The sequence below is a fragment of the Podarcis filfolensis genome (genome assembly GCF_964270895.1).
Source record: "Podarcis filfolensis genome assembly, chromosome: 7".
NCBI lineage: Eukaryota > Metazoa > Chordata > Lepidosauria > Squamata > Lacertidae > Podarcis > Podarcis filfolensis.
In genome coordinates this window covers 34,388,367-34,414,042 of record NC_139603.1, presented here as the reverse complement: position 1 = coordinate 34,414,042, position 25,676 = coordinate 34,388,367, and the positions used below count along the sequence as shown (strand labels likewise).

Genomic DNA, 25,676 nt, shown 5'->3' with positions numbered 1-25,676 from the left:
AAATGATCTCTAACAAAGCTGCTGCTGCTTTTGCCGTCACATGTTGAAGATAGGGTGTCCACATTATATTTCTTAAAGGATCAAGCGTTCTTGAAGAGTCAGGAAGCTGCAGGGATGAAAACACACCACAAAGGGATGCCTTTCTCCTCTTAAATAAAAAGGCATTGTGGGTGTGATATAATGAATGAGATTCATATTAGTTACAGAGAAAGCTTACTGCAAAAGAGGGCAGTAGGCTTTAAGCTAGTCCTGCAGCCCTAGTCTGATGCACGCTTACTCACAAGTAGAGTTAGGGATTTACACCCTACCAAATATGCATAGAAAAGCTATAGAAAACTATAACACTAAATCTATAGTTGCAGGTTGCATGTCACTAAAGTGGTTGCCCTTACACATGTGCATAAACATTTGCAACTCCTACTGATGTAATTTTTAATATGCAAGTAAAAATCAACTTCAGTGCGGCTTGGCTGGCTTAAGCAGTTGTAGATCAGGTCTCCACATCTCCAGAAGCAAAGAGTATTGCAACCGCCTGACAGCCATTTTCAGCTGGATAAAACTGTGAAAGCAACAGAGAATGATTTATCTGTCTATCATTGTTTATGCTATCCTGTCCCAGCTTTTCTTGTGTTGTATAATGTTAGGATCTGCACGAAGTTCAATGAACCTTTTGGTGGTTTAGCTCATGTGCTACAAGCTGCAGTTCCCAGTTGAAATCTCAGCTTGGCCACAAAGCTTTCCTCAGCTTTCAGTTTCCAGTCTATATTAGGGAGCTAATAAAATTGACCTATTTTACAGTGTACCTGGAACACCAGGATTTTGCTACCTAAATGTAAGAGACCCTCTGGGCCCACCACCCATGATATCCTGATAACAGCATGGTAGGGAGGTAGGATGGGTGGGGTACATGTTTTGTAGGACCCATCTCTCTTGCTGAATTTATATTTTATTCTGTTTAGAACATTTGGAACAGTTTTGCTTGTTTTATAATTGCAATGGTTTTATCTGTTTTCATAATTGTGCATTCTGTTGTTGGAACCTTTGGGTAAAAAATATTTTGAGCAACTAAATAAATAATGGCAGTGGGTTGCCTGCGACTTGTAAGAAAAGCGCAGCCAATGCCATCTTAATTTTTCCAGAATGCCACATTGGGGCTCAGAGGCCTGTGTGCGTGTGTACAACTTGCTGAAAGGTCATACATTTTGGAGCCTGAGATAGTGATGGGTCATTAGAAGCAAATTTAGTGAAGGTCTCATCGGCTGCTCTGAAATATTTCATTGTTTGGTATGACATCTTTGGTGTGGTAGATTTGCACAGGAGTATTGATTCATTCCCTAGTGGATAGTACATTCAGCATGGCAGTAGATACCAGAGAATCCAAGAATCCATCCAATTTCTTTTTCATTGTATGATGCTTTCTAATTTGAAAGTTAGCTGGTCTTGAGCTGATGGAGCTTGGAGGCAACTGGAATGGCTGTTGATGATGGGCAAGCATAACTGTGGATACAACAACAGTTTCATGACATAATAAAAAGTGGAGGCTGAATAGAACTCTCCAGTGCACCAAATCTTTAAAACAGCACATTAACATCTCTCAACAGGTGGTGAAACTGAGTCACTTACTGCTACCCTACCACAACAGGTGTATCTGTTTGCAATGAAGCAGAAAGGAGCATATGCCTTTAGTTACTGGGTTCTTACATACCTTATTTTATTCTTACCAAGGATCTCTGTGCATCTTTATCCTGATTAATCATGTATGCATAATCAATAAGAATTCAGTTTATACAAACAACTTGGTTCTCCTTCCTTTTGAACAGCTGGTGATTTCACACGTCCCCATCCCCCCTTTAAGTCTGTATGTATGACAGCTAGAGATACTCAAAGTAGCTGACAAAAACAATCCCCTTACCTAGCTGGGTAGGACAGGTTTCTTGCCTACTCTGAATTGCTTTGCCTGTCAGCAGCGTCCACTCACTTCTGGTTTCAAACAGAGTAATTGTAAGATCAGAAGTGAAAACACCTACACAAGCCAAATGATTTGGGGCAGGCCCTCAATAAGCTGCAGGTGGTAAACTGCTCCAAGGTTGTTTTGTTTGTATTGCCTTTATCACCATAGCATTCTGGCAGAGTGAAGTCACTGGAGAGAAAGAGCATCTATTGAAAGAGGCGCTGTTTGATTTCTATAGCAAAACATGGTGAACACTTCTGTACTTCTCCACCTGCTGTCATTCTTTAGAAGACAATTTAAATATCTCCAGGTCAGATAAACCTCCACATGTGTGCCAATGCATTTAGCAAAGTCAATGTACCTTTCCGTATATTTCTTGAAAGCATAAGCCTGTTACCCTTTTTTTATATATTGATGGGAGGTTCTGCTGCAGCTAAGATTTTCCCCATGATTTCACATTGGCTTGGTTTGCACAGCAAGTGGAGAGGAATTCATAGCTGCTTTGCTCCTCCCAGTCCCTTTGCTGCCATGCTGAGATAAGGTTTGGCTTAGCATGCCATCCAAACTGGGATTTGTGGTTAAGGTCTGTCCTCACTAAACACAAGCCGTAGCCAAGGTTTGTTCTTTGCTACTGTTCATGGTTGGTGGTGAGAGAACTTAACTATGAGTCCAAGTTTGGATGACACACTAATCCAAACCTTTGCTGAGCTCAATATGGTACTAAAAAGGACCAGGGAGGAGACAGTCAGTTAAGACCTCCCCAGAAGTCGGCAGATTTGTGCAGTCCCAGTATGCCATAGTTTGGTTTACTGTGTCATGTGAACCAGTGCTGGCACAATGAATCATAGAATTGTAGAGTTGAGAGGGATCACAAGTGTTGTCTATTCCAACCCCCTGCAATGCAGGAATCACAGCTAAAGAATCACGACAGATGGCCATCCAACCTCTTTCTTAAAAACCTCCAGTGAGCCTGACCACCAGACTTGGAGAGTCATTGGCCAATTACAAAGGAAAATAAATTATGATTTAAAAGCACCATAGATTATCTTTGAAGATGTTTAGTAGGGCCAGTTCTAGGATGACTTCTAATACTTGCTTAGTTCTTTTGCATATTTTTTGTATGATTGATGTCCAGATGTGTTGGATTTTAGGACATTCCCACCACATGTGGAGGTATGTGCCTGTGGAGGTGCATCTTCTCCAACATTTTGGTCAGGTTCCTAGGCGAATTAGCGTTAGTTTCCATGGTGTTAGGTACCACCTGTAAGTGAGTTTAAGAGTGCGTTCTTTTATTTTCACTGATATGGATTATAGGGAGGTTTAGACCACATTCTGGTCCATTGGGTGGGGTTAATCTCATAGCCTAAAAAATGGAATGGCTCTTCAAAGCACATACTTTACAGTGCCATGCTAATCATATCTAGTAAGCTGTACTGAATTCAACAGGGCTTATACCCAAGTAAAACGGGGGTTATTAGATCTCTCTCAAGACATAAAAGATGAATTAATATTAGCCCCTAATTTATTGCAATGTCCATGAGACAGTTACCCAACACCATGCCTATGCCTGCCTTTAGGGCCTTAATTGTTCCCATTCTTTCCATTTTCCAGCTGAGTAACTTGCTTGGATGCTCTTATGCTACATGACCCATTTTTCAGCTGTTTCTGCTAAGATGACACAGAGTTTCTCAAACATTCCACAGCACTAGAGATATCTCACTTCAAAGATGTTTGAGCAAATAGTGAGCCTGAAACTTGCCACCAAGAATCTCTGAGATCCTTCTCATTTATTTATGTGTTTACTTTATTGAATATTAATTGCATCATTCTCCCTTAAATTAATTCAGATCATCTTTCCATTTGCCCTTTGCAGTAAAGACATACAAATCCCTATGTACGTGCATATAACCCCTAAACACTTTTATTTATTTATTTTTTTAAAATGTTATACAGAAGGTGGATATTGTGGTAGCAACGGTAACTTGCTGCACGGCCTGCCTGCCATAGAAAAGCCTTTGGTGGCATTGGGCTTACCTCTTCTGATTCTGAGCGACATTGTTTGCCTTTGGTTTTGCTGCTTGGGAGAGATAGCCAGGGCGAGGCAGACAGTAAAAGAAATAAGAAGCGAGGAAAGGAATGCTGGGAAGAAGGTTCAGGGCAATGACAGGAAGAGAAGAAGACCTGAGGCAAAGAGACAAAAGGCCAAAATGAACAGAGAGAAGAATTACGTGTGGCTAGGAACTACAGAACTGAGAAATGCCAAGAATCACATATTGATTTGAAGAACTACTGCAATTAAATCTTTAATTCTGGTGAACAGTTAATATCCATAGCCGGGTAAAAATACCCATTGCGTCCCACTTACCTGGGAGTAAGCCCCACTGAATTCAATGTGGCTTTCTTCTGAATAGACGTGATTAGGATTGCAGTGTAAAAGCCTTTTGAACAGGGAAGGTTTCAACAACTTCTGAATCTGCCCCCTGTGGGGCAGTGTTCCAGAGGCCTTGGGACCCTGTTTCTAATCCCCACAGGTAATTCATTGCCTAGAGCTGATTTGCTTACTGGGTCATGCAGCCACAATCTTGCTTTGCCTTCTATTGAGATGTTCCTTCCAGAATTGTAATTGCATAGAATTTGGATGGTATGGTTTAAAAATTTATAAGCTGCATTCTGCCTCCCCCTCCCACAGCTGCTGCCAATGCATGTTATAAACTCCATCTCTGAAGCTCAGGAAGCATTATATATATAGGTTAATACTCTTCCTTAGATAGAAAAGGTGCAAGTAGCACTGCTATCAAGACAGTACATTGAAAAGGTACCTTTTGCTTTGAATAAGTGAAAGGACAGACAGATGGAATACATAATGTGAGCACTGGAGGGATAAAACATGAACATATAGTGTTGTTCAGGAAGGCCATTAACATTCCATAAGGGTTTAAGAAAACAGAAATGACCTCTTTAAAATCTACAAAACACTTCTTTAAAATTCCAAACTTGTAGATTAAAAGAGAAACACTGAAATGCACAAATAGATTAGAGAGAGAGAAAAAATTAAATGGGCTTCCCCCTCGTAAGTAACCACAAAGCTATACATAATTTATGAATGTGTGTGTATATGTACAACTTTTCCCCCTTAAGGGTTCATCAGACACATTGCATGACCCAGTAATGGCTGCCTGTCTCTTCTAATCCTCAAGACCAGAAATGATCAGCTAGCAGTTCACAGGCCAGCTCTCTCCCCGCAGAGCAACTTTATCTAGCCTCCAGTTTCCCTACCAATTTTTAAAGCATGCAGAGTAGGAGGGGGAAATGTGCAAACGATTTCCTTTGCAAAGGAGAAAATGCACTGGGATTGTGTTTGTATCTCATACGCATTTCATTTCGTGTCCCTTACAAACCCATAGTGGTAAGCAAAGAGGCCAAGGATCACTGCCTTTTGAGAGCACCTCAGCTTTTGCCACCACCACCCCAACCTCATACCACCCAAATGTTCATGCCCGTGAGGCTGTTGCTGGTAGGTGGCTAATGCCAACTTTATTACCTTTCTCAAAAGTTTTCCTTTGGCAAAATTAGTTGCTGATCAGTAATCTTGAGAAACTGACAATACCTTTCAGCTGAAGTTTATGGTGACTTTTTTAAGAACATAAAGAGGCTACTCATCAGTGGCGTAGCGTGGGGGGTGCAGGGGGGGCCGGCCGCACTGGGCGCAACATCTTGGGGGGGCACGCGCTCGCGCTCGCACTCGCAGCTCTCTGCCCCTACCTGCCCCTACCTGGGTTAGGGGGCGCAAATTACTTGCCTTGCCCCGGGTGCTGACAACCCACGCTATGCCACTGCTACTCATCCTGTTCTCACAGTGGCCACCCAGATGCCCGTGGGACACTTGCAAGCAAGATCGAAGCACAAAAGCACTCTCACCTCCTGCGGTTTCCAGCAAGTGGTTTTTGCAACAACACACTGCCTTTGACCATGTTTTTTCTGCCTTAAAACACAATCCTATGATTGCTATATTCAGAAGTAAGTCCCACTATGTTCAGTAGGATTTACTCCCTAGTAAGGGAATGGACCTAATGGTCAGGGGTCCCTTTACCTTTACCTTTTTAAGGGTGTTTAGAATTTCAGCTTAAGCTATAGTTTTCATATTGAAACTTTCCATAGTTTAAATATATTTAAGCTTGGCAGATATCCATACTAGTATTATAAGAACAGAACAGACTATGCAATGGAGACTTTATTCTGATTTTGCAGAGGATGGAAAGGATTCTGATTTTGTACTCAAACCTGATTATTAATAGATCACTTCTTCAGTACAACCCACCCTCAAATTTGGATCCTAAACCTCTCCCCTACCCCAACAATAATGCCATCAACAAGCAGTTTTTGGAAATATCCTCTTTGAAATTTTGTATTTTCCTTTCATAATGATTTCCTTTAATAACGATACTGCTTCAAAATAAACATATGCAATAAATATTGCAAATTCTACGCGTTTTGTGGGAAGCGCTGTTCTGCTTTAACAGACACGCCTTCATATATATTTTTTCTTTTTTCATTTTAAAAAGGCAAGTCAGTCATCTCCCATTCCTCCAAAAAACATTGGAATGTTACCATGTATTATTTGGTAATGATTCTGTAGCTGCCCAGTCTGTAAGGTATTCTACTTGTTGGGAGACTGAGAGCAACTTCTCATGAAAGCTTTCACAGCTCATTTATTTTGCCTATCCCCTTTGGTTTATCTCCCACTCCAAGGGAACATGAATGCACATGGAACTCCCTGAGCCCTGGTGGAAAGAAAGGATAATTCTCTCTGGTTCATCACCAAGGCAACTGAAATTTCCTATAGAATTTACGTACTTCTCATAGCAGTGTTGTTTTTTTTAAGTTCCTGCTGTACACCAGCCCCTTGAGAGAAATCTGGAGCTCTGGGGAAGATGGCGTTTCTCTTATATGCGTCTCCCACCATTGATTTGATAGAACTCCTCTTCCACAGCCTTCCCACAGAGTTAAGAAGTGTGCAAAGCCCTTTATGCCTCCTAGCTTAACACTTGCTGAAAAACAGCACTGTCCCTTGAGAGAAGCCTTACACGAACACAATTTTATTTAGTCTTTAATAGATGTCTTCACAAACGTTGCCCTGGTTCATGCATTGTTATACTTGATGTCTTTGCATTGGGGGGAGAATGATAAACCTCCTCCCTTCCATCACGGAGATTAATGGATTGTCTGGGCTGAATGCTGCTCACATAATTTATTTCCCACAAAAGGGGGGGACCGAGCCTTCATGTGATCAGACCTTCACATGGAGACCCTGACTCATAACATTTGGGTTGGGTAGAGGGGATAGACCGCATTGTTCCTTCGCCTCACAAAGGCCCTAGGGAGTGTACCAGGCCCTTGACATTTATATATATAATGTCAGTGCCTTTTTGTGTGCTGGCACCACACACCTTTGGGATGGTTTTTTTCCTTCCAAGCAGCTCGCACTGGCCTGATATTGCTGGGACATTCTATTCTAACCATTCACCAACAAGTCATACCTTAGGCACTAATTATGGCCTTTTGATTACTTCATTTAAGGTAATTAAGGCATCAAGTCCGTATTTATCGGTGTGATGCTGATAACGCCAAGGTTGTTTGGGTGTTTTCATTTTGTTTAATCCTTTAAGCCACAGCCCTTGGTACTGTTCATCAGTAGCATCTCGTCTGATACAAATTTGTTGGGTTTTTTTTAGTTCCAAATCTATAACAATACCAGTAATTAATGATAAATTCCAACTAAATGTCAGGAAGAACTTTCTGGCGATAAGAGCTGTTCAACAGTGGAACAGACGTCCACGAGAGGTGCTGGACTCTCCTTCCTTGGAGGTTTTTAAAGCAGAGCTTGGGTGGCCATCTGTCATGTGTGATCTAGCTCAGATTCCTGCATTGCAGGGGGACATAATGGGGACATAACAAAAACAACATCCTAGAAGTTATTTCCCCAGAGGGGAACCATACTGGGCTCTCCTGGCTAGCTTAATGAATGCCTATATACCCTGGCATGACATTTTTCCTGTCAAGGCAACTGACACTGAAAGGAGAAGTGTCAGGCACAGTGCATGCAGCAGCATGTCCCTTCTGCTTGTTCCTGCTACTGCCTACCCCCCACCCTGCAATCTAGAGGCCCCACTAAGGAGGTGCTTTGGGAGGTGGTACCACAGAGAAAGCACACTGGGTGGGGTCTGCCAGGAGCTGCCAGGAGGGAGGCAAGGCGCATTTTTCCTGGAGGAGCCTCAGATCTATTCCTAGATCTGCAAGCATGGCCACAGAAAAAGCCATCTCTTGAATCCTAATCCATCTTGTATCTACCACTGATGAGATGTTTGAAGGAGAGCCTCTAGAGCAGCCGTTCTCAACCTGTGGGTCCCCAGATGTTGTTGAACTACAACTCCCATCACCCCTAGCTAGCAAGGCCAGAGCTCAGGGATGATGGGAGTTGTAGTCCAACAACATCTGGGGACCCACAGGTTGAGAACAGCTGCTCTGGAGCATACTTTAAAAGGACAGATGGGCTCATGCGGGAGGAGCATTCCTGGAGGTGTCCTGGACCCAAGCCATTTACAGGGAGGGCCAAACACTTAATGTTGCACCCCCAACACTATTCAGTGCCTGAATTTGTTGTGGATGAGAAAGGGTGTTGGAGTTCTGCAAGGTTGTTTATTGGGTGCATTATGAATGTTGGAGGGAAAGGGAAGGGACAGTGCCAGTGAAACATGAGAGGAAAGGAGAAAAGGGAGAGGCACAACAAGAAGAAGATGCTCTAAATGAAAAAGTTGATTTCTCCGTTCCTAGCATTTGCCCACCACCTGCTGAGTATCTGAGTCCCAAATTCCACATATTCACTTTCAGCGTGGTAAAGTCATTGCTAGCTTATCATACCTCTTCAATTTCACACGGCAAATAGTTCTTATAAATGTTCCTCCATATGTTTGACAATTGCTCTTTGCCGCATTAGAGAAGCTGTTGGTCTTGGCGCCTTCCACCTGGCATTGTAAATGTCAGAAATGGAAGCACATTCATTAAAAAACATCTACCACATGTAACTTACAAGGTAAAATGAACCCAGGGAGTATCATCTCCCAATATCTGAGCATAGTGGGGAGTCTTATTAGAGAAAACTTAAAATAAAACATACACTTACCTAAACTGTAGCAATATATAGTTGCACCATTGCTTGCTTGTGCAACTAGTTCAGTTCTGTGTTGAATTCTAGCGAAGTCCTTTTGCAACTCTTTCCTCCACCACAGCCCTTCCTCCTTCACCATTAGATTCCATGACATCACGTAATAGGAACATTCAGTGCAAATGCCTTGTTACATGGGATTAGTGATAGCAATAGGAGTACAGAAACATTTCCTCACCCTTCTGCTATGGGAACTGCATAGACTGGTAGTTTAAGCTAAGATACGGATGCAGCAATTAGGGGGTTGCCACAAGATTACCAACTATTTAATGGGGACACCCATTTTCTTTTCATTGGTTCTAGGTTTATGCAGATCTTGTGACAGCTTCAAAATCATTGCATGCCAATCTTGCTCATCTTATAATACCCTTCATGTGGAGCCATATGCCCAACATGTGTGCCCATCATATTGTCACATGTTGACACCTTTTTCAGGGTTTCAGCTAAAGTGTGTTTCAAGATCCTCGCTTGTCTCAATTCTTTGTACCGCATTCCCCCATAATATTTTTACTTAACAGTATTCGCTTTAAAATCCCAAGAAGAGAGTGGATTTAGCATAAGTCGGCCACAGAATAAATCCAATTTTACTCTTTAGCCACTTTCGCGCGCCCCCCCCCCTTTTTCCCATGGCTATGAAAACAGGCCTGAGTGGAGTTACAAAAATGAAAATCTAAAGAAATTTCATTATTTATTAAGATGCACTTAATTTCTAGAAAGCCTACCATAATCATCTTACCCACCATCCTACATTATAATTGTATTATCTGTTGGATATACTAACAAGCAAATGGTTATATGCATTAGCTCAACAACTAAAAAAGCTTTCTTATATTAATTAGATTCCTTTCTGCCACATAAGGGAATCTAAATTGTAGAGATGTTATTGGTTGAGATGGCATGGTGAAAAAGCATAGCATGATTTTTCTTTTTTCTTTTGTCTCCTTGAACAAAATTGTTGTGTTGTTGGTGAGAAGCCTCAATAAGTTATAATGTTGACTCAGTTGAGGGAAACTGTGCAAGGGCTGAGAAGTGTAACAACGTTGATCTCTTGCAGCAAAACACAAAACACAAAGCAAAGAGTCTTAACCACTTTCTTTCAGCATAAGCTGTTGCAAACTACAATCCACTTCATTAGAGCCACAAAGTGCTATCCTGAGTTACACACACAAGACCACAGGTAGAAGGATTGAATTGGGGGGGGGGGGCATTGTAGTATTTTTTAGATCTCTGGTGCTTTGCAAGCTTTTTGTTATGTTTTGGCATTTTGCTTTAAAATATCAGGACTATGAAATGTTGCAGTTAAAGCAAAGATGTGCTGCTTTTGTGAATGTTGACTTTTCTTCAGATGAATGACACTATATGTTTGTACCTTGCTTTTGCTACCAGGGTTGTCTTCATAACCCTTTCTATCTTTGTAACAGCCCTGTGAGGTTGGCTAGGTAAAGGTAAAGGGACCCCTGACCATTATCCAGTCATGACTGACTATGGGGTTGCGGCACTCATCTCGCTTTACTGGCCGAGGAAGCCGGCATACAGCTTCCGGGTCATGTGGCCAGCATGACTAAGCCGCTTCTGGCGAACCAGAGCAGTGCACAGAAATGCTGTTTACCTTCCCGCTGGAGCGGTACCTATTTATCTACTTGCACTTGACGTGCTTTCGAACTGCTAGGTTGGCAGGAGCAGGGACCGAGCAACTGGAGCTCACCCCATCACGGGGATTCGAACTGCGGACCTTCTCATCGGCAAGTCCTAGGCTCTGTGGTTTAACCCATATATGTAGCAGTTCTTGCGAATAGATTGCTGGGGGTGGGTGTGCCCAGGCACCGAGGCACATATGTATAGCATGCTAGGCCCAGGGAAATCCTGCTGGCATTCCTGTTTACACGTGGAGGGGGTACTGTAAGCTGTGAGGTCAGAAGAAAATGAAATTCAGAAAAGCCCAGACATTGATAATTATGTAATTCACAGTGGTTCTTCACAGAACAGTTGCTGATAACTCAGACATTCTGGCATTGGTAAGACAATGCATGCAATGCCAAGAGAACTCGCCCTTTCATCATTACTTGCGAAAGATTTATTAATACATTTATTTTGAGTGGTAGGCCAAGTTTATTTATGACTTTGGGATACCCAGGCAGGAGTTGCTTTTAAGACTGCTGAGGACAGTATGATTGAGGCAGTCATTGCCTTTTTGTGCATACTTATCCCATTGCACACTCTGATTAAACAGTCTCTGCAAATATTTGAAGCACTACAAAACCCTGCAAAGCCTGTTAAACAGACATGACATTGGAATGAGTGTGCACACCATGAGCATATGTCATATCACCTTTAACAGCCTGCAAAAACTGTTCCTTGTCTCCAACCCCGATTTATCCACCCACACACTAGCATTCCCAGACATGTGCAGGGAAAAAAATATCCTTCATGCCTACCAGTTTACCCAGGGAAAAATGGCATGGCCTCGTTTTATATAGCTTCCACAAAGTATGGGGTGGCACTGCTAAGCTCTTCTCTGTGCCCCTTTTTATGAATCCTTGGTGCAGTCCCTGTACTAGACGCCCAGCATCAATTATCTCATCCTGGCCTCCCACCCTAAAATTAGAAAAACATCTTTCACAAAAAAATAAAAAAAAAAGTGAACTGAATAAGGTACACAAATATAAAGGTAAAGGGACCCCTGACCATTAGGTCCAGTCGTGGCCAATTCTGGGGTTGCAGCACTCATCTCACTTTATTGGCCGAGGGAGCCAGCATACAGCTTCCAGGTCATGTGGCCAGCATGACTAAGCCGCTTCTAGCGAACCAGAGCAGCGCACGGAAACACAGTTTACCTTCCCGCCGGAGCGGTACCTATTTATCTACTTGCACTTTGAGGTGCTTTCAAACTGCTAGGTTGGCAGGAGCAAGGACCGAGGAATGGGAGCTCACCCCATCATGGGGATTCGAACCGCTGACCTTCTGATCTGCAAGTCCTAGGCTCTGTGGTTTAACCCACAGCGCCACCCGCGTCCCGCGGTACACAAATATAGTGCCTGTCCAATCAGCACAAGCTATTTGACATGTGTTGGCTTTTCTAATTGCAAAGGTTGCACTGCTTTAGTACAGAATTATAGACTGCTGGATTCAAAAGGGTCTAGAATTCTTGCCTGAAATGAATTATGCGGATTGGACATGCACTTAATTTGTACACAGACAACTCTCTTTTTGGTCAGTGTAATGGGCACAGTCTGGGCCAATTAAAATTACTGAAAATTTTGAGCTTGCATCCAGTGGCGTAGATCTCTTCCTCTTTTCTCAGTATCCATGGCGTTTCTTCCCGTCTTCTCTCTCTTTGTCCCTTCCCATTCCTCGCACTTACCACAAAGCAGGAGAGGCAAGCTTTAAAAAAAAAGCACAAGCTGATGATTAGCATAGCAACTACTTATCCCTAATCGCTTCAAATGCCAATAATAGCATTTGTGGGTCATAAGTTAGAAAACTGGATATATCCATCAATGCAAAGATGATAAATAAAATGGATTATTTCTCATTCTGTATTGGCTATTTTTAAAATAATAAATATAAAATCTGTTTTCTGATAGGTAGGTTAAATAATGCTGATGTATGCAAAGCTTTGTTAATTTTATACATTGCAATTTGTCTCTTTAAAATCATTAAGAGGTTAATCCCCAAAACTTTTTTGTGCAAAACATATGGGAAGGACCACAGCTTTTGACTGGCTGGAGTGTGTCCTTCAATGTGGTAATGCGTCTCCTTCTTGCCTGGGTGGAGAAGGGGGCTAGTGTATGTAGAAACCTCTGACTTGCCTGGTTGAAATTTCCCTTTGTACAGTAGCCAATGAGTCACATCCATTGTATCAAGCCCCTCTAAACAGTGGATGTGGTCCCTGGAATTTTGCCACGAAAAAATGCAGCCCTGACCAGACACTCTGGTTTTAAACAAACTATGGTCAATTTCATAGCAACAGAACCTCAGACTATGGGTTAGGGAACTCACTTGTTGAACTAACCAGAATTCATTTTAAACCAAGATCTCTGTGTCTGAATTCATATACATATTATACATATTATGCATCATGTTCACCTAGGTCAGTGGTGGCAAACCTTGGCACTCCAGATGTTTTGGAACTACAACTCCCATCATCCCTGACCACTGGTCCTGCTAGCTAGGGATGATGGGACTTGTAGTTCCAAAACATCTGGAGTGCCAAGGTTCGCCACCACTGACCTAGGTGGTTGTAATATACACAACTCTGGTTGACTCAGATAAGAAACATTTATGTCCTGACCACAAGTCTCTACTTTTCTCTACTTCTTACAAAGAAAGAAGAAAGAATGATATGTCCATCAGTTTCAGTGGCTATGCTGAGTGAGTCATATACTTGCCACCTATAGTACCTCTAGCATTAGATCCCATTATTGCATTTGCATTGCTAATCTTTGCAGTTATCTCTTTTTACTGTTGCAATAAAACATAACAGGTTTCCAGATGCTTTTTAGGCGTATTAATTAGGGAACAAAGAATTCACTCACTCTCTCACGCACTCTCTCTCTCTCACACACACACACACAACATGTAGAAAAGCTGCACAGCCAGTTCTGGTTGCTAAGCATTTTGAGAAATTGGAATGTACAGTTCTATCAAGCCCACTTGTGAGCTCCTTACTTCTGCCATAGCAAAGGGGGGTGGCATTGAGGGAAATAGTATGCAAGAATGACTAGAAATGTCTCTTGGTGTGGTTGACAGTTTGTGAGAGAAGTCAGAACTGGAAACGTATTTCAGATGTGACATTTCGGTGGCGAACGTGGCAGGAGTGTGCCCAAAGCAGAGTTGGCAGCTGCTTCTAGAAATCTGCATGCCAGGGATTGTAACCTCCCAAATGGGTCAATGCCGGCCTCTTACATTTGTTACTATTGGTGAGCCAAGGCCCTTTAAGAAGAGCAAAACGATAGACTAAAGAAGGAGAACCCTGGACAGGTACAGTAGCATAACAGGTACAGCGGTACCTCCGGTTACGAACTTAAATCGTTCTGGAGGTCCGTTCTTAAGCCGAAACCGCTCGTAACATGAGGCGCACTTTTGCTAATGGGGCCTCCTGCTGCTGCCGCGCGACTTCCTCTTGCATCCCGGGGCAAAGTTCGCAACTGGGAGCATCTACTTCCGGGTTAGCAGAGCTCGTAACCCGAAGCATTTGCAAGGAGGATGGTGCATAACACGAGGTTCCACTGTACAGCCAGTGTTCCGCTGCCTAGAGAGGTCACTTCCTGGTTTGCATGGAGAAGCCATTTTCAACAGAGCCCAGCAATGGAATTGCACAGCTGTGCTGAGGCAGGCCAGCTGTTGAAATTTTGCACCCCTAACAATTTTTGTGCCTGAGGCAGCCGCCACTGTGGCCCCCCTTGCTACTCCACTGGACAGGTGGGAAGCATATTTGTGAAAGGTTGTTCAGAACTCCCTAAAGCAGCTAGAAAACTAGCAAATAAATGACAGGACTTCTTTCTCCCAGATATGCTAGCGCACCTCAGTCTACCTCCCAGTTCTACAGTAGCCTTCCCCAATCTGGTGCCCTCCAAATGTTGCTGGACTATTTCTATCATCCCTGACCCATGTTCATGCTAGCCGGAGCAGAAGGGTGCATTCTGACCTGCTGGGAGCCTGAAGGGCCCTGCCCTGCTTCTCTCCACCTGGCTTGGGGCGGGGCCTGACAGGCTCCATAAAGGAGTGTTGTTGCTGCTGCTGCTGGGCAGAGAGGGCTCCGTTTTTGTTTTCTTTTTGAATTGCTTTTATTTTTTATCTATGCCATTTTAAATTGTGATTGATATTAATGCTGTATTCTTAGTTTTAGATTTTATGATTTATGTGGAAACTGTTTTTTATTTGGTTGTGTACTTTTTGATGTGTTTTATTTATTGTTTATGACTTTTGTTATGTTGGTAATTATGTAATTCTTGTCATGTTATAAGCTGCCTTGAGCACTGTTTTAACTATGGAAAGGCGGCATACAAATAAAATGATGATGATGATGATGAAGAAGAACAGCTGGAGGGTAAAAGATTCTCCACTCCTGGTTTGGTGTGTCTGCACTTTCTTTGTGTGTGTTTTATTGCACTGTAATTTATGTAACTTGAATGCAAGATGCATTTTTTAATATTATGAGAATTGCCATTAGGAGTGGATATAGGGTGCATTATAAAGAAATGAGTAAATTGTCAGTAGTAATAAAAATAGATTGTATTGTTAATGTTAGGAGATCTTTTCCCATTACTATTCCCATTGCACATTTCCCAGATTTTCATAAGAATGATCACATATTGTGCCCCCAAGGGAAATGCATCTGCAAACGTGTCCTAAATGTTCACCCCTGTGCGAAAATTGCAAGAGAGTTGAGCGTTAGCAGCACAGATTGCAAAGGTAGGATGCTTTTAAGCACCCATGTGATTATTTGAAGAGTTAATACATGCAAAGCATTGAAATATTACATTTTTATGATGTTGGTGAAGAAGAATCCGTTTGTGTTCATGTAAATGTAATACGGTCCAGAGTTAACACAGATTGGTGTTCCTTCAGTTGCCCAAGGCAAACCTTGCTTTTGTGGTTCTTATTATGTGTTTTGTATTTAGCTGCATCCTGAGTGACCTATTTTTAATGCAATGGCAGATTACACTTCAATAGAGTGAATAATTCATAGGTATAGTAGCACTATCACAGTAGCAATACAATAGAAGCTTTTATGCCTGTCTAATTGTGGAGAGAGGCAGCATTCTCTGGCATTTTCTACTGAATTAGCAAAACAAGATACATGTGAAATGAACGATTCTTTCAAATGCAGCAACATCAGGGACACTGAATGATGTGGAAAGGCAGGTTAGGGCTAGCCTATGTGGTATTCAAATGTTTGTTATATAGCTATTGAGGTTTTGGGGGGATTTGACTGAAATAAAGGAAGACAGGATGAAACTGGACCTATTGGTTTTCTGCATTTGCTACTGCAAAGTTATATTGAAAACTTCCCCAGAGATAGCTTGTAAGTTGTATATGCACCAGTAGATTAGATACAAAGTAGGAAGGTGAGCAGACATTAGCACCCCAAAGCTTCCTGGAATATATATAGCCCAGGGAAAGTTTGTGCATGTCGAATACATACTTTAAAAGTCCAATAACAAACTGAGGCATTTCAGGTGTGCAAGTAGCAATAAAAAATATAGTATACTTTTATAGGTCAAATCAGCAGAATTCCCATTTCACAGCTATCAGCAGGTCTACAAAAGCAAACGCAAACTGAAATTGTTGTGTTGGTGGAAGCAGTGCCAGAACTACTGGGGGAGAGGGGCTAGCTGGGGTTTTTGCCCCAGATGAAGCCTCGGGGGGGTGCCATTCAGCCCCCCTGCCTATGTGTGTATGTACACAAATGTGTGTGCCAAACTGGGTGTTTACCTAGGTGAAACAAAGCCTACTTTCGCCCCTGGATGGAAGTGGTGCTTCTAAATGACAGGAATATAATATTACACCAGGGCAAAACTTCTAAGGGCCTGTCCATAGCTCGGCTTAATGTGGATTGTGAACCATAGCTGTCAAGTGTCCCTTATTTGAAGGGACAGTCCCTTATTCCAGCACCATGTCCCGCTGCTGTCCCTTATTGATGGATGTCCCTTAAATGTCCCTTAAATGATGTCCCTTAAATTTTAAAGGAAGCAGCTCCTCTCCCTCCCTCCCTCCCTGCCGGCCAGGGAGGAGGGAGGCTCCAACTGTGTTGCTTGGCTGTGTTGCTCCCCCAATAAGAAGTCTAAGAACAACTGGGGGGTGGAGCTTGCATGCCTTGTGTGTGGCTAGTTAATGCAAGCTGAGGGGTTTTTTGAATGCTGGACGCCATTTTGTTGCACGTGCTGCTGCAAACTTTGCAGTGCAAAGCCAGGCCGGGGAGCCATCTTAAGTTGAGGCTGCATAGGCCTTGTGGCGCATGTGATTCAGATTCTATTCAGTTGAACCTCTGGTTACAAAGTTGGTTGGACAGTGTTCTCGAAGCTACCCAGCATGAGTTTGACCAGACTGCAGGAGGACAGGAAGACTGGAGTGCCTGGAACAGGTGAGGCTGCAGGTCCCTTATTTTGGCTGCTGGTCCCTTATTTTCAAGGCTGCTGGTCCCTTATTTTCAAATCTGTAAGTTGACAGCTATGTTGTGAACCCCTTGTGCCTCCTTTAATTCCCCCTTGACCATGCAGAAGTCTCCTCCAACTGCTTCTGTTCTTTACACTTACTGCCCCCTAAATCTGGAGATTCCAAGTGCTCTGGAAATCCAAATAGGGGAGTCAGTTGTACATCCCAGGCATGAAGAAGTCAGAGGTTTCTACATGAGCACACCTCTCTTGATTTCAGCCAGGCAAGTTCAAACATACATTCCAGCCATCGAAGCCGAAAACTCTCGAGGAGGGTGTGAAGCAAAGGCAGTGACAGTTGAGACCGGGGAAGGCTAGAGGGCTATAAAGACATAGAGAGGCATGTTTACACCCCAACCCTGAGGTTAAGCACCCCTGCATTAGAGACTCCGCTCAATGCACAGCTGAAGGTTAATGCTGTGTTCATCTGCGAGGTGTACCACTAACACTGTTGATGGTAATGATTAATCAACGGTATAATGACACCTAGTGACAAAACAGAAGCGCTAATACTACCCATATATGCCCTGATTCAGATTATGTCTGTGTGTACACCATTAGGCACAACTGAAGCGCATTCTTTCCGTCAGAGTATTCTGGGCAGAGTTGCAATTCCCAGCAACAAACTGCAGTGCCCAGAATTCCTTTTTGTGTGGGGATGTGTTTCAAATGTATGTTCAAGGTATAGTTCATATGCAGCCTTAGTAGTGTGAATTATGTGTTATTAGTGGCACTAGATATGGGCGGGGCTGCTCATGTGCACCAGAATGCACTAAACAACTAAAGCAGCAACTTCCAGAATCATATGGTTTAGGGTCTTCTCATCCTCAAATTCTTATGCGACTACACCTCTGTTGGTCTTTAAGGTTCCACAGAACTCTTCTCTGCTTGCATTGCTGAGAGTGACATAGTGCTTATAAACATCCACGCACAGAAACACATTTTGATGAATATACAGCCCCTGGTTTTGCATTCACCTACCAGTCCTCCCCCCCCCCCCCAAAAAAAAAACCCAGGTTGGATACAACTGGGCATAAGGAAGGCTTCAGATAATTATCCACCCTGCTGGAACAACAGCGCGTCAGAAATTGAACCTGGCAAACTGCTGCGGCATTCACTCTCGCCACGGTGCAGAAAATAAACTCCTGTCTCCCCTGAGGCATGGGAGACGGCATTACATAAATATTTGCAGAGGAAACAAGAATGCCAGAGTGATCAAATGAAGGGAAAAGGGAAAGCTCTCCTCACCTATAGCAGCTAGTTAAGTCTCGGAGAAGCAGCTGTTTCACTGATCCCTATAGTCTCAGCACGGATGACGCTGGAGTCAGACGCTGCGACCCCCCCTCCCCACTTCTCTCCCTCCCTCCCTCCCTCTCACACACATTCCCTCTCTTCTCTACTGTAACTTTACCAGGGTAACAGAATTGTAGATGCTTCTGCTGGCAGAAGAGTGAGTCAGAGCAGCTAATGACTGAGAGCAAGCTGGTAACTGATGCGCTCTCGCTCTCTCTCCCTGCTCCACCTCCCCTCTCAGTCTTTCTCTCCCCCCCCCCCTTTTAAATCAGAAACACTAACTAAGCCACTACTGGCTGCATAGTAGAGAGCAGTACAGTCTGCTTCTCAGATCCTATTGCTGCTGTTATGAGGATTGACTGTGGAAGAGGAGCTTTGGGATTGCAAACCAGTGTATTCAGCTTCCCTACCATACCTGTGAGTCTGTGCATTTAGGTGGGTGCTCCCCCCCCCCTTTCAATTTTCCGACTCATGAGGACTAATATTGTTGCATGTTCTTTCCAAATATTGTAGTGTTTTATATTGTCCTGTGCTTTTTGTGTCATCTGTCCCTGGTCATAAAGTTATTACAGGATGGTTTGTTTTTAGCATTGATTCTTTGCAACATTTGGATGTCAGTTGCTTAAGGAAATTGTTGCTAAACTGTTAAATCGTATTGTCCCCATTAAATCCGCAAGGCATGGCATTTCAGTGCAGTTGTGTTGGTATAGGGCTAGGCTCTGTACTATAGAGTGAAATATTATTGAATTAATTGTGTCTCAAAATCCTTAGTCCGATGCTTCTCTTTTAAATGCAGCAGAATCTTGAGCCTGAATAGTACTCTGAGTAAGGGAATAAAACATGGAAATATATAACTGGTGTGTAACATTGAAGCTAGTAATGTGAAATGATTCTGCTGAGTTTAGCAAAGTTGCCTTTTCATGCTGAGTGCTAACCTACCTCCGAAAGCCTGGAAGCACAGGTATCATAAGAAGGAAAACAAATATTTGAAATCTTTATGTTGTATAGTAATCAAGATTGTATTTTCAGTTTAGTTTGTGGCTTCAGTAAGGTTTGTGGCTACACTGATAAAAATCAGTTGTTGTTGCTTCACCCCACTGTAATGTTGCCAGATGCACCTTGGTTCCTGAGTGGAAAGGCTTTTTCCTGACTTTGGAATGTTATAGTCCTGTAAATGTTATTGACAGACCCTGGCTTGTTTGTTTGTTTTTTTACAAGTCCATAGAGCTGGCACTTATCATAGCACTTCAGTGCCCCTTGACAACCCTGTCATTTTCAGGAGCACTCTCATGGGGTTTGAAGGAGCTTAAAGCAATCTTTTGCACATCTTGAGCTCAGTTTGCCAAAAGATCCTGCTCAAGCTCCCATTCATTTCAGCACAGTTTGAGTAGCAGAACATCTCCATGGATTGTGCCCTGACTTGTCTTTGAAGAAGTCCCTTCCGTATACTATGCTTTCTTTGAAAACAAGGGTGCTTTTCTAGAGAGAAATGTATGTGTCTTGCTTTATCACTGAGTGGCACTTTTAAATCATGCTTCCAGAAACATTTCAGGCTTTCCTTATGTGTGTTGTCCAAACAAACCTTTAGGATATTATTGATTACAATGTGGATAAAAGCTTTTTGCACTCCCCCCCGCCCGCCATTCAGTGTGGGGATAGCATCTGAGCAAAGTTGAAGCAAATGCATTGCATTGAAACAGAGTTGCAATAGTCTGTACTTTTTAAAGGAATTGATTGTGCAATATTTGATTCCTATGACTTTTGTGTTCTCCTGCCTTTGGGAAAATACTTGTAGTGTTAGTGGTGGTTATAGCCTCCATTGTCATGCGTCCTTCAAAATGCCAGTCTTCATCCCCCCCCCCAAGCTACATATTCAAAAGCATTGCTTTCACATCATTTCGCTGCTGCCTGCCACACACCAGGAGACCTCAGCAAAGAACAGTCCCAATTAGAAACATTATTACTTGTATTTGCCCACAGCTAATTGGGATTCAGAACCAGACCTTCCTTTCTGAATTAACAAAGGCAGGGATGTGTTCAGTGAGGGTGGCATGGGAAGAGAGAAAGTTCCTTTCCACTTAGGGTAACTGTTCTGTGCTGACTGCCAGACCTGGCTAAGACACATTGTTTTATATGCAGCTCAAGGTTGGCAACTGTTGGTCCACGGGCCAAATCCAACCCCTTTGGTTGGCACAAAGTAACTTGCCAGCCCTCTCTTGCTCCTACCAATTCTGAGCATTGGCTTGGCATAATCACCAGGAAGGCGAGACAGGAACAGGAACACAAAAGCATCCTCCTCCTCCTCTTATGCCCCTGCCTCTTCCTTCTCTTGAATTGAAACAGCTTGATGAACACGATCAAGAGGAAGTTGGGTGCATGCCAGGTAGAGGAAGGAATCATCTTCTTCTTCTTCTTCTTCTTCTTCTTCTTCTTCTTCTTCTTCTTCTTCTTCTTCCTTGAACCACCTGCTCTACATTCCCCCAGTAGCATGGAGGGGAGGGCAATAAAGGGAGTGGTAACTTTGGAGAAGGTTTGGTGCACCACCCACCAGCATCTGTACAAAGTTAATGGCAAAACTAGGGTCATGCTTTCTGAGTATCTCCTTCCAAAAACCTCTTCCAATATAACCAGGCTATGAAGGAATCTGAACTTTGTTCTGAGTCGCAGAAAAGCAACCTTGCTGTGAGAAGAAGGCAAGTTTGTTCCTCTTAATAACTTTGAGCACTGGGAAATGGTGATTTCTCTACTACCACTGGCTTTAAGTACCTACAGTAGTACACCATAAATTGCAATAATAGCTTGTAACGTTATACTGGCATTCAGATGTCCCAACCTGGGCATTTCTGTCCTTGCTCAATAATTCTTAGGAACAGTAATACTAGTAAGATCTCTTTAAGATCTCCCGTTGAAGAGACTGTGGGCAATAATAATAATAATTAATAAAATAAGCCCTGAAGTAAAACCTGAACCTGGCTATTATATCTACATAAATTGTGGTTCCTGTTTTGCAATTGCTCCACTGTCTGCTGCCTCAGGGGACAAAACACTCAGAGTGACAGATCAGAAGCACAGCCTTGAACATGATCATTCATACATGTTGACAGATCTTCATATTATATCAAGCTGCTAACACTGTGATCATGTACCTATACCAGCAGCCTTTTCTTCATTGCTTCTTGTTGCACTGAACTCTAAATAAGAAGCAGTGTCATTTCCACAGGAGTTAAGGAGAATGGATGACTGTCACAAGTGACTACTTGCAGCTGAGAAGTTGTAATAATTGAAAAAGAAGATGGGCATTGGACTTGCCTGCCATTTCTTCCAAAATTGTGGATTAGAGAAAATCTGGAAGGCTATGATTATGTACAGACTTTCTCAGCAAACACAGCAAGCAAGGAATCCTAATTTAAAAACAGATATTTTGGCATCATGGTTTCTGTTTATTTTCTATGTGGAAACTCAAAACTCTTGATTAGTTTCTAATCAACTCCAGATGTCTATATGTTTCCTGACAATTATTCTTATCACACACACACACGTTATACAACTGCCTATCCAATCTTTCCAAAAGGAGGCTCTTCCTCAGGCTGTGTTTGCTGTAGTCATCCCACAAGCATATCCATTGTATACTAAGGATTGTAATCAGTGAGTTATTTCTTCAGTGATCTTGCTGTGTATTCTCTTCTGTTGCCTGTACTTCTAACTTTACTTTAAAATTAAATTAAATTTCATGGAACCAGAGAGAGACAGACACAGAGAGAACACTTTGCAAACTGCCAAAGCAAAGAATACCATTCACTTGTGAACTGCTTGTGTGTTGCGGTTATTTTTCATTTGCCATGCTAAGCTGTTCTGTTTGCAAGATAGACCCCTTGTGTTTGTGGGCATTGAACCAGCGAAAAATACCAGCTGAAAATAGACAATGAAGGACCTGAATGCAGCAGTGCCCTCCAAGCGTGCACAGGCAAGGCAAGGCATTCCTCAAAGTAGATGGGAAGTGCAGTAGCTCTGCTGAAGCAGTTATAATGTCAGCCTCAAGGTATGTTCACTGCATAGTTCTCTTAGTGAACTGTAGGGGGCTTTGGGTGCCCAGCCTTTTTTTATATATACATATAAAAAAAAGGTCAACCAACTCTAGGTTTTTCTGTCATGTTTGCTCAACGTCCCTTGTTTATGCAAACCAAAGTTTGCACTTAACAGCCAAACTGTGTTTTGCACACATCAGAATAGGAAAGCATAGTTTCGCCTTAGCATGATGCATACTCTTAACATTTATAAAGATCTTCCAAATGTTAAAAGAGCTTCACATACATCACACTGTTGCGATCCTTATGAAACCTCTATAAGTTGCATTAGTATTATTATCCCATATTGCAGATGGGGGAGGAAGTTGCTAGGCCATAAGAAAGTGAGTTGCTTGTCCAACACCAGAGATGTCATGGCAGAGGTGATAAGGGAGCTAGATACTTCCTGGTTCATAATTGAGTCACTTAGCTGCCTCACCGCACCATGTCCAATTCTGGTTTGCAGCCAAGTATGATTTGTGCAAACTACAGTTCAGTTAATGGTAACTGTGTTTTGCACAAGCGAGGAAGTGAGGAAGTTTTTCACAGTGCATGAAGGGAGAAGAGGAAGAGTGTATCCAAGCTGAGGCTCATGCATGAATGACTGAACACCGACTTGCTATTATGTGTGAACGAAGCCAATGTTTAAAGTTTATTTTCACCATTATCAAAAAGGTATAATGTTATCCTGACTGCCTGAAGAGGTGAGATCAGTTCAGGGAGAGATGCAAAGCTTCTCTTGTGCAAAACTCACAGAATGATTTTCTTCCTCCCTCTTCTGTTTTGCTGAAGAAATCATCCAATAACTTATCAAAATATTTAAAGACTTAAGATTATGCATATGCATTTTCACTTGTGGTTACTATGCATAATGAGACTATGCAGCATCAGCATCTTACAACTCAATAACCATATAGTAATAACTTGTCCTTGTGATCAGCCCCAGATTTTGGGTGGTGTGGGCTGTTCCCCTGCACAGGGCGACAAGATGAGGGAGTGCAAAATTGAGAAGATCCATAATTGAGAAGATCCATTTGGGGGCACCACATTTTGGCCTTACACAGGCCAAAGATTATGAAAGATTATCAAAGTCTGTCCCTGCATGTTATATGTCCCTTTGAATTTATGTTATAGATGGGCTGTAATAATTGCTCAGTTTTTCATACCTAACTTAATAAGGTTTGATTAGGTAGGCACCTAGCTATTTCTATTCATTGGCCAGCAGATGGCTCAGACAATGTAAGATGGTAAACTGGGATCAGCTCAAGATCCAGACACTCTGTTCTGGCATCCTGGTTCACAGATCAGTGGAGTCACAGTGATAGAAAGTCTCATAGCACAAATCCATTATCATGGTGAGATGGATGCCTGAAGAGTCCCACCCCCTGGGCATTGCTACCTTTGGGGAGCTAAAAAGGTAAAGGTAAAGGGACCCCTGACCATTAGGTCTAGTTGTGACAGACTCTGGGGTTGCGGCACTCATCTCGCTTTATTGGCCAAGGGAGCCAGCGTACAGCTTCCGGGTCATGTGGCCAGTATGACTAAGCCACTTCTGGCGAACCAGAGCAGCACACGGAAACGCCATTTACCTTCCCGCCAGAGCGGTACCTATTTATCTACTTGCACTTTGACGTGCTTTCGAACTGCTAGGTTGGCAGGAGCTGGGACCGAGCAACAGGAGCTCACGCCGTTGCGGGGATTCAAACCGCCGACCTTCTGATCGGCAAGTCCTAGGCTCTGTGGTTTAACCCACAGTGCCACCCGCATCCCTCTGGGGAGCCATATGCTCCCAATTATTCAGGTAGGCTAGATTAGAAATTGGGAAACCTGATCCAAACTGATTACAATATGTTAGAGCACAATAAACTTGGATTTAGGCAGATTGTGAGCCCACAGGGGGAGATGCAATGAAGCAAATACAGGATATTTTAATTTCAGCAAAGTTAAGTGTTGCCTCTCCCCCCACCCTCTGTCTAGAAAATTGTCTCTTGGTGTGATACACTAGTCCCAGATAGCAAAATAAGTACCTGGAAGATTATATAGCACACTCAACCAAGCCTGTGATTTGCATCAGGCTTTTTCATCTAAACAACTTGTTCAGAAGTCCTTCTATATTCAGGGAACTGAAATATCTTTTGGGTGAAATATGCCACCTTGTTTGTAGCCTTAAGTGGTGCAAGAATGAGCAGGATGTATTTTTGCTGTTTTGTTTGACCAGGATGTCATGCTGTCATATTTTTTTCAGGAATCTAAATAGGTCAAGGTTTAAACCACTCAAAAGATCTCTGTTAGATATAGGCAGTGAGCAATAAACTATTATTACTTCGTTTGTCATTAAATTTATATACTCCACCTTTCTTCTACAGAACTTAGGAAAACATCCGTAGGATTCCCTCATGTTTTCTCATCCAAACACTAATGTGCCTTCAGACCACTATGCTATAGGGCCACAACAGTGATATAATCGCCTCAAAACTCTCCCAAGATAATCCAACAATATTTTCCATATAATTTTTCTTTTTTGCTGAACCTTTCAAGATCTGTCCTACTTTTGATAATCCAAAAAATACATTTTAGGTGTGTATATGTAGCCATAGTCACACAACCTTGTAAGCATGAACAAACTGGGCCCGCTTTGCTTCTGTTCATTCCACCCTGTTAGTACACAAATGAAACAAACCATTATCCCTTCCTTAGTGCTTGTTCTTGCTGATGGGTAGTGTCTTGTTGGAGCCATACAAACCATGATTTCTGGTTTAGATATAACACTAAGCCAAGGGTTGTAGTTTGTTTCCTCTGTGCACTATTGGGGGTGGGGCAGGGAGAGGAGAGGAGCAAAATGGACATAATTCGCTTATGCATAGTGAGCTATATGATTTTTGGCTTAGAATGAAGCTTGAATGTGGTCAGAGAGAGAAAGGGGGAGAAGTGGTTATTACTAATTCATACAGATTTAATGTAAGCAAGGAAAGGAGATAAATGATAATTAC

General features: G+C 42.6%; 1 protein-coding gene and 1 long non-coding RNA gene across 6 annotated transcripts in view; one reads left to right on the top strand and one right to left on the bottom strand.

Annotated features, from left to right (window-relative positions):
* Positions 1–25,676, top strand: part of RIPOR2 (RHO family interacting cell polarization regulator 2) — a 101,364-nt gene that overhangs the window by 27,869 nt on the left and 47,819 nt on the right. The window contains exon 1 of one of the 4 annotated variants that reach the window (XM_083623717.1): positions 18,756–19,057. The exons of the other annotated variants lie outside the window; for them this stretch is intronic. The gene's annotated coding sequence lies outside the window, so the exon portion shown is untranslated. Of the gene's footprint in view, positions 1–18,755; positions 19,058–25,676 lie in introns of those variants that run through there. 4 annotated transcript variants of the gene reach the window in all.
* LOC310767240 lies at positions 8–18,671 on the bottom strand. 2 transcript variants are annotated; one of them, XR_014550786.1, is made up of 4 exons: positions 18,578–18,671; positions 3,986–4,132; positions 1,370–1,497; positions 8–146 (listed from the first exon to the last, which is right to left on the bottom strand). It is a non-coding gene; the product is annotated as an uncharacterized lncRNA (long non-coding RNA). The 2 variants fall into 2 exon arrangements; XR_014550787.1 differs by lacking the exon at positions 8–146 and having other exon boundaries at positions 1,155–1,497.